General features: G+C 34.3%; 1 non-coding gene across 1 annotated transcript; it reads left to right on the top strand.

Annotated features, from left to right (window-relative positions):
• Positions 1-10,974: 10,974 nt before the first annotated feature.
• LOC143663757 (U6 spliceosomal RNA) lies at positions 10,975-11,083 on the top strand. The gene has a single exon (XR_013166141.1). It is a non-coding gene; the product is annotated as a U6 spliceosomal RNA (small nuclear RNA).
• Positions 11,084-12,302: the final 1,219 nt, after the last annotated feature.

The following is a 12,302-nucleotide window of genomic DNA, read 5'->3' as shown; positions in this document are numbered from 1 at the left end:
TATCTCAAAATATCTTTATTTTCCTTCATTCTGAAGGTCACTGTTACTGTGTATTAATTTCACATTAACAAATTTTTATTTTTCCTTTTAGACTCTATTGCTTCAGATGAGAAGTCATTTGTTGTATCCCTGTATGCAATGTGTCTTTTTTTCTGGCTAATTTCAGGATTTTCTTATTATATCTTTAATGGAAGTGCAAAACTCTTCTCCCTATCTCTTTCCTTATTCCACCTTCAAGAAGATCTGATAGTGGTCAAGTTAAAACTATGGCGCAACTAGTTTCAAATATACTTTTAGTGAGAGAAGTAAAGGTAATATAATCAGAATTGGTCAAGAGAATATTTATCATAAAGAGTGAATATCTTTACTCTTTTTTCTCATAGTTTCAGTTGTAGCGAGACCTCCTAGGTATTCTTGTCAGGATCTAACCTGAAACATAAATTTAAAAAGCACAATTATTTAAAATATTAAGTACGGTGTGGAAATCATTGATGTGTGACTGATTCACAATTCTGATAAGAGCCAGAGTAGTCATATAAAGAAGGCTAGAAACAAGTCATTGATCAGCTTTCCAAAATATTGCAAAACTATGAAAAAAATGTTATTCTTACTACACAGATAAGGGAGATAAACTTTGAAACAAGAATTGACAAACCTTTCCTATGAAGGGTTAGATAGTAAATATATTAGGCTTTGCAATCACATAATCTCTGTTGCAACTATCCAATATTGCTACTGTAGCATGAAAGCAGCCAGAGACAATGGGCTTATGTAAAGAAATGAACGTGGCTCTGTTCCATTGCATTTTTATTCATGAACATTGATATTTAAATATAATTAAGTTTAGACCATGAAATGTTATTTTTTTTCATTTATTTAATAATGTAAAGTACATTTTAGCTTAGCCAGATGGAAAGCAGTCAACAAACTTAATTTGGGCCAAGGGCCACAGTTTGCCAACCCCAGCTATGAAAGAATAAATAACTGCCTACGCACAGGTAACCAGGGTGTGGCCGTAGATCTTTCAGATTACAAAGTAATTCACTTTTCAAATAATTTCCATGTGATCCCACCAAAACCAAGTATTCCTCACCTCTCTTGGAGAAGGATTCATTTACATCTTTTTAAAAATTTTATTTCGAGGATATACAAGTTCTAGTGAAAAAGAATATCCAAAAGATTTTTATTCTTCTTTTATCCTCTTTCAAACATGATGCCAAGTGTTATCCAGATATTGCTTACATTTTTCCTGCCTTCTTTCTCAAGGTGAAATTCTTCAAATATTTAACTGCTTAAAATCCAACAATGGACACAGTTCACTTATGGGGGGATAGAATGACTTTCTAAAAAAGTGAACTCACTACTTTTATTACTTCTTTCATGGCAGAAAATGTGAGCCTATGAATATATCCACACATTTTTTCCATATTTGTGATATTGATGGCTAAAAGAAGTACTTCATAGAAATGTAAAAAATAAGCATGAACCTCAATCCATGGCATTCCTTGGTTTATGGCAGGACTAACTCAATCTGCGTCCATCATGTGGCCATTTCTATCCCTGTCTCCCTCTTACTGTTTTCAAATATCCTCTGCTTGTGCCAACACCAGTCACGTCAGATTAGGGACAGCCCCAATCCGGTTTGGCCTCATCTTAACTAACAGTATCTTCAAAGACCCTGTTTCCAAATATAGGCCAGGGGTTAGGACTTTTTTGGATTTATAAACATTGTATAGTCTCCTTTACTGCAAATAAACAGTTGTTGGCCTGCTTGGCTCATTGCAATAGTTTGTTTGCTTGTTATTTCTGATCTGCCTCCTGTTACCTGATAGCATCTATTTCCCGTCTCCCCTGTAGTTCACAGGTACCAGGTGCACATTCTAGTAAATGAGTTATGAAGGGAAAGTGCAGTGTGCCACTTCTGGGCTGATCAATTAATTGGTTTTGTTTTACCAGTCCCAGCAGAAATGTTCTGGACTGTGGTTCCTACAAAATGGATCCCACGATGAAAATGGTGTCAACACAGAACACAGCCCCCCAAACAACTTGTCATGGGTGGCAAAATTGAATGACATATGCATTGAGCTAGAAATAAGCCCTTACTGTTTTAGGCAACTAAGGTTTGAGATTTGTTCATTTCTGTAGCATAAATTGGCCTTTCATGACTGATAATATCTGTGTTGCTTAAGGGTAAATCTCTAGGCTTTCTTCTGTGGGAAAGAAAACAATTTGTATAGGCCTATCGAAACTCACATAGTGAGTTTTTACTGGGGGTTCTGATTGTATGTGCTATTTCTCAAATGAATATATAGGAAATTATATTATGTTTACTGCTACCTCCAGTAGACAAGAGTCAATCTGATCTACTTTTCCACAGATTATTCTTTAGTTTCCTAAGACTGACATAACCAAGTCCCACAACTGGGTGGCTTAAAACAACAGCAATTTACTGTCTAACATTTCTGGAGACCAGAAGTCTGAAATTAAGGTGTCAACAGGGCGTTGCTTCCTCTTAAAGGGAAGAATCTCTTCCATGCCTTTCCCCTGGCTTCTCCTGGATCACCAGCAAACCGTGGCTTGCCTTGGTTTATGGCAGCATTAACTCAATCTCTGCATCCAGCATGTGGCTATTTCTATCCCTGTCTCCCTCTTACTGTGTTCAAATATCCTCTGCTTGTGCCAACACCAGTCACGTCAGATTAGGGCCAACCCCAATTCAGTTTGGCGTCATCTTAACTAATATCATTGTCAAAGAGCCTATTTCTAAATGGGAACAAATTCATGAGACCAGGACTTTTTTGGAGGACACATGTCAGTCCATAAAAATTACCTGGAGTGGGACTGACCCTGCTATAATGTCTATTTTCTTATGCTAGCCAGAGCAAAGGAACATACGTCAGATTATGAAGCTTTTCTAATATTTGATCTCAAAGATTGAATTTCTGGCAATTTTCTCTGTTGATTTGACATTTTTTTTAACACTAGGCTCTGATAATATACTATCTTTTTTTGCAAATTGCGACAAATATAAGTTATGTCAGGTGGCAGTTGAGATATTTTATCATTTGAAATTCAAATGAAAATGCTTCCCAATTCATAAATCACTGGAAACCCGATGTCCCTCACAGTCCACCTGGTAATTCTGAGGATGGTAGATTATTGAGGGAAACTTACATTGAGTAAATAATATTTGATGTTACTGTACAGAAATGCTTATTCCTCATTGCTTTGTGGTTTAACTTTATTTTGAAACACCTAAGTAAAACCTATGGTTGAACAACATTTTTTTTAAACTCTCAACAAAAATCCTTTGTTTTTCTATAATATGTTACTTATAGAATTGTAGGGGGCAAAAAAGAAAGCCCTTTAACCAGTAGACTGAATTTAAAAGTAAACCAAAAAGCATAGATGACATAACTGCTGTAAAAAAAATAAAAGACTACAACACATCCACTTGAGTGTTATAACCAAGGGCAGTATGTTTTCAAGTGGTGATATCATTTGTTTATTTATTTATTTTTGAAATATGAAAAAGTGGCTGGAGATTTTTTTTTTCTTTTGGCATGGACAGGCTCTGGTCTGAGCATGGCAGGCTAGAATTCTGCCCCTGAGCCACTGTTGCACTGCTAGATTGGAGATTTTGTTCTTGCTACTGAATATTTTTAGGTCTTACTAAAAGCAGTTAGTTTTTTTTAAGAAATTAAACAGTCTTGACATAAGAGATCTTTCATGTTAAGTCCCTGAGACTAGGCAAACAGGGTTCATATTATAGTCCGAAAGGTGATTTGGCACATAATTCTTTAGGACCTATGACTGGGAGCTAAAATATTACACTTGAGACTGCAGTAAACTCAAGTAAAGTACGAAACCAGTCGGCCATTACAAAAATTAAGCTAAACACTGTCATAAAAAATGCGAAATTATACCACTACACATTATACATCTTTCCCTCAAATATTTTTAAATTCCATTTCCAAATTTTTCTTATATTTCAGGCATATCCTTTTTTTATTTAATAATGTGTCTATTAAATATAATTTCATGTTTTATCTCCAATGTCCCAGGATTTCAGTTTGTAACACGCCATGAACAGATACACTTTGTTGGCAAAAACAGAATTTCAGTCATAAAATATGTTAGCAAAAATTAGGTTTTTATGGCTACAATTGTAATCTATCTTAGTCTTTTTTAATATCACACAAACATAAATCTATATACACTAATCATGAGCCAAAAATAGTAAGAAAATTGTTCTAATATGTGAGTTCTTAGAAGGAATCAGTACTTGAAAGAAAAATGAAGAATAATTCAATTTTATTGAAAAAGCAACAAGGAATATCATTTTGCATAAGTGAGAAACAAACAAACGAAAATCCCCCAGGCATCTCTCTGAACAAGGAGATTGATGCAAATAATAATAAGAATAACATTCAAAGAAGTACTATTTTTCCTTACAGTCACAAATCTTTGAAAGGACTAATGAGAAAATAACTAAAAGAAAAATTAAAAATAAATATTTGATATAAGAACAATTATATATTAAACAAAACAGGATATTATGAAATAATGATATTGGCTTTATTTCATAACAAGTTACACACGATGTCACCTTGCCAATAAATAACATTCCTCTCTGTACCTAACTTCTGAACAAATTCTATCCCTAAAAGAAAATTCACTTTACCTATAAACCCTTTCCACCTTAATTAGTGGACTCTATAGTATGGAGGAAAAATAAAAGGCATTTTCCAAAAATCAATTCATTTTTATATTGGAAATAGTCATGATGCTTAACAAAAATACTTTATAAGTAATCCAGACATTAAAAATGTACATCCATATCTCTAAAAGTATACCTATAATCTCTTTTCTTTGTCCTTTACATGGAGGAACAGGTATTTTTGACTGAGAGACAGGAGAGTAAATTGCTTTATCATTTATTATATCCCTAGGAAGCCCACTTTTCAGGAACAAACTATGGAAAGGAAAAGCAGTCATTGTGAAGTTGGAGTTAAATTTATATTTTGATGTATACTTGTCAGGACACAAATGAAAAGGCCACGTAATAGTTGGGAGAAAAATGAAAAAAAAAAATAACCAAAACAAAACACTTTAACCCATAAGCCCTATCAACAGGGAAGCTAAAAGAGGCTCAAAGGTGATTGGTGGAGTGGAATTCAATGGTCTTACAGAAATTTGATGGAACCTGAAATTAGAATTAGAATTAATACAGAACCAGTAGCAAAGACAATAGTAACTGCCTTTGTTGATATGAAGTTTGGAAGTGAAAATAAAAATAAAAAATTGTTAAAAAAAAAAAAGAAAACCAAAAAACCCCAACACTTCTTTCTTTCCAACCACAAAACAATCAAGGATCTGTTAGTTGTTTTCATCACACAGGCCAATAGTGTGAATATCAATGTTCTCTTCACATTTTCATTATATTTGTCAAAATTAAAGAACCATATGAATTTGGGCTTATTTACCAGCAAATATTTTCACTGATGTTGCACTTTTTTTTTTCAAAATTTGTTAGCAATTTATGGTAGAGAACAAGAACAAATAAACCCAAAATATTCGGTTTTCTATCAAAAAGATATTTATTATCCCAGGCATTTTAGCAGAAGTAGAAAAAGACAAACCCAGTGGATGTGTCTATGTAGTGAAAGTGACAGTCAAGAAAGAATTGGGTACATGTTGACGATTAGGCCTAGCCAATACCAGAAAGTTATTTTCCTTGAGATAATCATTATTCATGATCCACAGATATTAGGCTTTCAGGCCAGTGTTGCAACGTGTCAGTTTCTATTAGACCACAGAGTACTGAAGAGCTGTAGGTCTTGTCAAATATAAGCATTAGTTTTTCTCTACAACTTAAATCAACGCAGAAAGAAATTATCTGTTTGGAAACAAGAATTTATTATTGACTGTTTCTTACTGCATAAAAGCCATATCTTTCTTTTCATATTTTGATGACTATTTTAAGAAAATTCCTTTTTATTCATCTATTTTAAAAATACACAAACATTGCATATGTTAATCATTCAATATTTTAAAAGGAAATTATTCAAAGTAATATGTACAACTATCTGTTTATAGAAGTGTTTGCCACTGGCACAAACACTGAATTATTGTTCAAGATTAGAATTATCCAGTTCATAAATTAAGGATTTGGAAGGTTTCGACTATTTATAAGAATCACATTCGTGCAACCAGTATCCTTGTATTGTTAATTTACTTCTCATCTGGGTTTCTGATTCGTTAATTATGTAGGTTAATATGGTCTGGAAGAGAAATGTATTTGAATGGGAGTAAACTGGGTAAGAAAGGCAAGAAAAATTAAACAAACATTGGTCATATTCCATAGCCTTCCACCAAAACTTGAATACTTCATGTCCATCTTAAATCTTTTTTTTTTTTCCTGAAGTTGACTGATTGTACTATGTATTGATTAAAAGAAAACATTACTGCTGCTGGGATGACAAAATTCCATTAGGCATGTCTTATTGATGGCAGCTTATTAGTGCAATGCTTAAAGAGGATTCGAAATATCAAATATATTTTTCATTTACGCAACAGTAGAATTTGCCTGAAATATAACTTTTATATGTCAGATCAAAATGTAGAGACATATAACATTTTGAGGGCACTGACAGACACTATCAGAGGCACAATATGTGAAAGGACACAGGGGATGAGAAAGCGTTAGCACTAAGGGTTTGAAGTGTTGCACTCTTGGAGCACACATGGGTCATTCAGGGCAAGGAGGGAAAAGAGACTGGTTCTAAAGCTTGCCTCATGAAGACCTTTCTCTCTAACTATATTTAGCCAATTTAGTGCTAATCTATAAATCACATTATAACACACAGCCTAAGTCACCTTTCTGAGTTGCTAGCCCTGAATAACAGGCTGAATTGTAACGAGGACAAAGTGGTTTGTTCTTGGAAGGGGTTCAGATCTCCTTTAGAAAGAATATATAGGAGGAGAAAATGAAGCAATGATTCTCTCCTCTCTTAACCCATAGAATATGGGCTTCCCTGAGAAAAGATAAAATTTAGGACACACAGGGGTCATATCTCATTCTAATAACAACTAGTCAGGGTTATGTCCTCCTTGCATTTGTCTTCAGATACACAGTTGAGGTTATGCTGCCTTTTTATTTATAACCTCAGGAAAATATGAAGAAGGACTGGGAAAGAAAAGCATTTACTATACTGAACAACTTGTGACAATATCTTCATTCTGAATAGAATTTTAAAAGAACTGCTATACTTGGCCATTATCTAGAGTTCACAAATAGTTTTAAGGCAGTGTACAATTCATTATAATGATGTTCCTTTTGCAACAAATTTAGAATTCATATGGCTAAAAATAAGATAATGCTGGACTTGATAAACAAAATTTTTGGTGAAGTTATGAAAAACATCTATTGGCCTAGAAGTTTATAGGAGATATTCTGACAAAAACAGTACCAAAGTTGGCAGCAAAATAATGAATAGTTTGCTTCTTGAGAACACTTTTCTATTGAAAATTCAATTTAAAGAATCTAGAATTCCTCACCTGCCATGCCAGAGACCTGGGTTCAATTCCCAATGCCTGCCCATGCAAAAAAAAAGACTCTAAATTCCCATAAGGAAACTATGGAATAAGAACACACATTCATTGCTGGTGGGAATGTAAAATATTGCAGTTGCTGTGGAAGAGAGTTTGGCAGTTCCTCAGAAAGTTAAATATAGAATTACCATAATACCTGGCAATCTCGCTTCTGGGTACATACCCAAAAGAACTGAAAGCAGGGACTAACACATATATTTGCAATCTGATGCTCATAGTGGCATTATTCACAATTGTCAAAAGATGGAAGTAACCCTATGACCTTCAACCAATGAGTGAATAAATAATACGTGGTATATATACAGTGTAATATTATTCAGCCCTAAAAATGAATGAAGTTCTGACATGTGATAAAATGGATGGACCTTGAAACCATGTTGATTGAAATAAGCTAGACACAAAAGGAGATATTTTATGATCTCACTAATATGAAATAATTAGATTAAACAAGCTCATAGACTCAGAATCTAAAATATTGGAGGCAGTAGGGATAGGGTATAGGGAGTTAAGGCTAAAAATACAGTTTCTATTTGGAATGATGGGAAAATTTTGGTAATGTATATTGGTGATGGTAACACAATATTGTGAACATAATTAACAGCATTAACTTATATGTTTGAATGTGATTCAAGGGGAAATTTTAGGTTGTATATATATAGTACTAGGATGAAATTTTAAAAACAATCCATGGAACTACACAAACAGTGAGTCTTAAATTAAACCATGGATTACAGTTAATAGTACAATTATAAGTCTGTACTTCCATTGATTATATAGATAAATGTATCATATGAATGCAAGGTGTTAATAATAGGCTGGTATATGGCAATCCTGTATTTTAGGTATGATTTTTCTGTAACCCACAATAACTTCTCTAAATTTTTCTTTTAAGGAGACCTGGAAGTTGCAAGCTATTTACTCTGGCTAAAGACACAATTGCTTCAGTGGATCCCCCAATCATCTCTTTCCTCTTGTTTTTCATATCATCCTCAAGTACCATAGAAATGGGACCTAAACGACTTTTCTTCTCTTCACTTTTTTATTTTCAGAAGGCATAACTGCAGTTTTCAGTTCAGTTTTGACAAATCGTTTTACTTTTCATTCATTGCACTGAACTTGATTGTGGATTACTAAAGAGCACTTTTTTTTTTTTAAGTCAGAAGCAAACACTTCAGCACTTCAAACTCATTAAATAATTAATGTTTTCAACAACAGCAAAATCAGAGCTAATTACCCAGTATCTCTGCACGGTGAACCCTGAACACTTACTCTGGGAATCAAGGTCATTGTTTGCATTTGCTTATTCTACAGGCACTAATGATTATTTTATACAGCATTCAGCTTCTGTTTTGCGATTACAAACAGGTTACAAAAGAGAAAACACTGCTGGAAACACTTTTTCCAAAGCATTGAAGTTCAGTGAAAATCATGGTTTTCAAAATTGCCAGTCTATTTTTATAGTTGAACAGATACCAGCATTGCAATGAATCAATTCACTGTACTACAAAGCAATGTTCATGACCAGCTTTCTCCAAGAACAAAGATATTCTTCTTGAATCAGAAGCAAACACCAGTATCTGCCAAAGCAAATTAATAAAATAATTATTTGGTATATCATTTCAATTTTCACGTTTTTATTAATTCAGGTGATTCTTTTTCACCCCAAGCATGGGAGAAAAATACTAAATTGCAGACATTCTGTGGTTTTCATAAAAGAAAACAGTTATCTCTGGATCCATATAAAGAATTTCTTATTACTACTTTGTGTAGTAATGGGGAATTTTACTATTCCTTGTATTATAAACTTTCAAAATGAAATATTTGCAGATGCTGTCAGTTTTAAGTACCTAAATTCTAAAAATTACTTTGTTTTACCACATGATATTGTTATATAATATGTATAGAATTTGTTTCGATATTAAAAATAGATTATGAAGCTAATAAAATATGTAATTATTAACCAATTTTACCAAGTGATTCATTGTCTCTAAGATGAATAATCATTTCCCATCATTAGTTTGTTCCTATACATGGCTTGAAATTATGTCAGGGACAATGAAAGGGTCAAGGAAAAACAGGAGGAATGCTTTCGGGACATATGGGGACAACTTGCTTCTTTCAAAGAATAAGCTGCATCCTGGGACTCATTCCACCATGGCTGTGAGTTACTTATTTCTTCCTAACTAAACTTCATTTTTTCTTTACTTAACAATTTTCAAAGGCCTTGGAGGCACATACTCTATTAATACATGCTTAGGTGAGTATCATGGTGATGGAAACAAAGAAAAGAAGAGCTCCTTCAGGAGACAAAGACCTATATAAACTTGCATTCATTTTCTCTATGGCATAAAACATAACCACAAATGTAGCCACTTAAAACAGCATACATGCATTGTATTACAGTTTCTGAGGGTCAGAATTCCGGGCACAGATTAGCTAGGCCTTCTGCTTAGTGTCACACAATACTGCAGAGTGACAACAAGGCCTGGGTTCTCATCTGTGGCTCCACTAGAGAAGCAGCCACTTCCCCACTCCTGAGGTAGTTGGCCTCATTCCATTCCTTGCTTGTGGGATTTATGGCAGCTTGCTTCTTGAAAGCCACAAAAGGGAAAGCCAGTCTCTAGATGGGTGGTGTTAACAAGATGGAGACTTACATAACATAACATAATCATGGGTCTGAGAAAGCCTGATGTATTTCCATCTCCTATTGGTTAGAAGCAACTCACAGCCCCCCCCACATTAAAGGGGAGAAGATTTCATAGGTATGTGAACACCAAAATGTGAGGCTCCTGGAGGCCACCTTAAAGACTGTCTGCCACATATCATTTTCCCACCTCAATTGCTTCCCATTCACCACCTAACCTTAACAAGCACCTCTGGAAAATGGAAGAAAGGTTTGGAGGGAACAATGACATCTATAGAGCTTTTTGATTTAAAAGTATAATTTTATCATTCATTCAGATAGAATGGAGCCTAAGCCATATGGTTGAGAGAAGGTTATCTTTTGGAAAGCAATCATAATGTGGAGTTAGACAAATTATATAATATTTTATTCAGGAAGACTAAAGTTCAAAAACAAAATCTATATCTGTCTTTCTTGCATGTGTGGTAGAAATCATAAAGTAAAAGAAAATGTCATAAGTGACATACAGTATTCATTACTAACTAGTCTTCGAAATATTCCAAACATTTTCAGATCATTTTCAGATTTTTTTATTTATAATGCTGCTTCCTTTTATTGTAAAACAAAATTTTGACATAGGTTTTACCCAGGCAACTATATGTGAAGAGTAAATTTTAATAAGGAACTAAATATAATTATATTTATTATATATTTAAATATATATAAAATATTATAGAATGCTCACTTCAGCAGCACATAAATACTAAAATTGGAACAATACAGAGACGATTACTATGGCCCTTGCACAAGGATGACATGTTAATTCATGAAGTGTCCCATATTAAAAAAAAAAGAAATTAAAAATATATATTATAGAATAACTGTAAGGCCTGGCCGGTAGCCTCTGGCTGGAAGGCCTCCAACCGAACTAAAACCAATGAATATCCGGGCATACAGCTGTTCAAACTCAGCCAATCAGGACCTGTGGCCTGACAAACAAAAGACCCCCACTGCACACGGCCAGTAGTTATGCCCCCCGGCCAAGGCCCTTAGCTCTGCCCCCGGCCCTAAGGTATGCGAAACTCCAAACCTACCACAGGAGGCCCCGTAGGCATCGTCAGCACCCCCACTAGCTAGCATATATCTAGCCCCACCTCTCCTAGGGGGTGCAACTTCTCTGGCCTGCACGCTGAGCACCCAGACCCGGGAACCTCGCCCCGGGACAATAAACTTTTTTAAACTCGGACTCAGTTTCTCTGATTTTTCAGACGGCTACTGTTTAAAACCTAACAGTAATATTTTTACCAATCTGTTTCGTAAGTCTGAAATTGGATTCAGACCATGCCTTTAAGCTTCAAGTGAAGTTAGTGTTTCTATTTTATAAAAATAAAGTTTTTCACTTCTTAATTCAAAATGTTATATACTAAATAAGTTGTTGAATGAAAAAAATCCATCAGGGTAAGATAATTTCTATCTTTGATTTAATGAATTTACAAAAGAAAAGTGATAATAAAACACACAAACCCTTACTCTCTAACATCTGTCCTACTTTCTTGCTACCAAATAAAATATTTTTAAAAAATAAAATAAAATACTAGTTTGTTAAAAACACAGTGGGATTAGCCTGTTCTCATAAACCTTTTTTACATGAATAATGCATAAAGATGGCTACAGGAAATTTTTTGACTGACTGATACTGTTTGAAAGGATAGGCTTGGGGTGATGCATTAGTGGCTCAGTGGCAGAATTCTCACCTGCTATACGACTTCCCGGAGCTTGACCATGTGAAAAAAAAAAAAAAGGAAAAAAGGATAAGCTTGGCTTCTGACATCTGGTTCCCCTCATGTCACCTCTAAGATGTCTCTCACTAACATTTTGTCTCATTTTCTGCTTCTTCCTTCCTTTTCCTCTTTATTCATTAATTTAAGCAGTTTTATTGCTTGCCAGTCCAAACTACTCACATTTCTTTGAGTGCATCCTTTAGTTTTGTTTTTGTTTTTGTTTTTTTAAAATGGCTACTCATAGCCTCACACCATCCAACTTTGCTCTCTTACAGTTTTATTTT

Source organism: Tamandua tetradactyla, chromosome 19 (assembly GCF_023851605.1).
Source record: "Tamandua tetradactyla isolate mTamTet1 chromosome 19, mTamTet1.pri, whole genome shotgun sequence".
Classification (NCBI taxonomy): domain Eukaryota; kingdom Metazoa; phylum Chordata; class Mammalia; order Pilosa; family Myrmecophagidae; genus Tamandua; species Tamandua tetradactyla.
The sequence above is the reverse complement of the archived record's forward strand: the minus strand, read 5'-3'. Positions and strand labels throughout refer to the sequence as shown.